This window comes from Haliaeetus leucocephalus, unplaced genomic scaffold (assembly GCF_000737465.1).
Source record: "Haliaeetus leucocephalus isolate CR32 unplaced genomic scaffold, Haliaeetus_leucocephalus-4.0 Scaffold2, whole genome shotgun sequence".
Lineage (NCBI taxonomy): Eukaryota > Metazoa > Chordata > Aves > Accipitriformes > Accipitridae > Haliaeetus > Haliaeetus leucocephalus.
In genome coordinates, this window is record NW_010972438.1 from 241,290 (window position 1) to 243,363 (window position 2,074).

Genomic DNA, 2,074 nt, shown 5'->3' on the forward strand with positions numbered 1-2,074 from the left:
AAAAACCTTGCAGAAGTTAATTTTTTACAGCTTCTTTTGTGAAATCAGCATTGTTACGTGTGATAGCATTTAAAAATAATAGCATGTTCTTTTTTTAATCTGAATTTTATATCTAATCAATGTCTTCAGTCATGAAGAGGAATTTGCATTGTTGTGTTTGTATATAGAGTATTGCAGTGCATGGTTTAGCTTATGCATTTTATTAAATGCTGTTTAAATGTGGCATTATATTGTTGTGGCTTAATACTACTACCTAAATGAGGTTTATACCATTAAAGTGAATTACAAATATAAATGCATGCTTGAGTTTTATTTTTAAGTTCACTTAATTTCTTCTTAAACATTAGGTGTCTAAGCTAAATGCATAATTTACTGTCTTTCAGGGAGAAACAGTATTTTCCCTTCACTATAGTGATTATGTTATGAGTGATTTAACTGGGCCTAAGACAGAAGATAAATCCCATGAACCTTACTGACACCAGGGAACTACTTCTAGGAGAAGGAGAAGGAGGAGGTTTTAATTAATCTTCTTTAGCCTTCTTTTTTTTTTTTTTTTTTTTTTTTTTTTTTCTTGAGGCGCTAGATAGTTATCTATTAATAGACAATGCTTTATGTTTACTTTTATCTGGTATCTCCTTCCTGTTCCCCAGGTTTGAAATTAAGGTGATGCATTAGGTCTTGTTTTAGTTCCCGTCACACACACTTTATAACAGAGGTAATGAACTTGAACTCCATTCCAAACAGTAAATGCATTCTCCATTTTATATATAACATGGTTGAGATGCACCACACATATTTATATAGAGAAGATAGTTAACTTCATTTCTTGTGGCTGCTATTAGAAACATGCAACTTCTTAGAGAAGTTTCACTTAGCAGAAATGAGGATTAATATGACTTTAGGTTTCAGTTGTCAAGTCCCAGTGTCTACAAGAAAAACATGGATGTAAAAGTAAAAAAGGTCCTTTTTCATTTAGATGCCTGCTGTGAAGCAGTTTTTGTTGCCTAGTTTTGAAGTTTGAAAAGGCAGAGCATTCAATTTGCTACTCTAGAGCATCTAGAAAAGAAACAACAGGAGCTCAGAGGGTATCACTAGTCAAGATTAGTGTGCATTGACAGAATTTCATGTAGGAAATGTTTCAGTGTTTATGTATCCTGTGGCATGAACTCGTGCATCGAGTCAGACCAATTTTTCTTGAGCACAAAATGCATTTTTTGCATTTGACAGAGCTGTCTGGCTTGTTACAGAGAAAAACGTACAGGCATTCATGCCATGCCAAGTAATGTATTAAACTCTGTTGCTTTTTGTATTTCTTTAGCTGCTTAAATGAAAGTAATAGTGAAAAAGGAAACTCCTGGCCAATAGCGTGTTTCAGAAATTAATTTGCATCAAGGTATGATGTTACTACAAAGGGAAACAACAAAGTTAAAAAAGCATGTGATTTTCTTTCTTTTTTCTCTTTTTCTTCCCAGGGAGAAGAGTTGCAGCGCTTTCTTTATGTTTTAGTTCCTCTTCCAACTCTTCTACTTCCCTTAAACTAACTAGTTATTTCTCCCGCTTTAGCGGTCACAAGACGAGACCTGCGTGTACCTTACTTTTAATTCCACCCTTTCTTACCATCTTTGCCGCCCAATCGATTTGGGTTGGGGTGGTTTTGGCTTCCTTTTATTACGCCCGTCAGCCCAATTCACTCTTTGGGACAGGAGCCAGGAGCGGCTCTGGCAGGTCGCAGCCCGGGGACACCCGGGCCACGCCCGGGCCGGGCTCCGCTGCGCCGCCGGGGAGCGCTGCCTCGGACCCGGGCAGCCTTCTCGAGAACACGCACGCTTGCAGTAGCCACAAAGCGGTTGCCAGTCTGCAGAATGCAGCTTCTCGGGTAGACCGCGAAATACTGGTGGAAAAGACCTCTGGCCTTGCGCAACGTCCTTGAACCGAACGCAGCCCTTTCTTTAAAAGAGCGGGAGAAACAGCGGGGCGACCCGCGCAGCCGCCGTCGCCTGCAGGTGAAGCGGCACCTTCCCCCCCGCCAGCTGCTGCCCTCGCCGCCAGCAGAGGCGCCCGCCCGCCCCAGGCC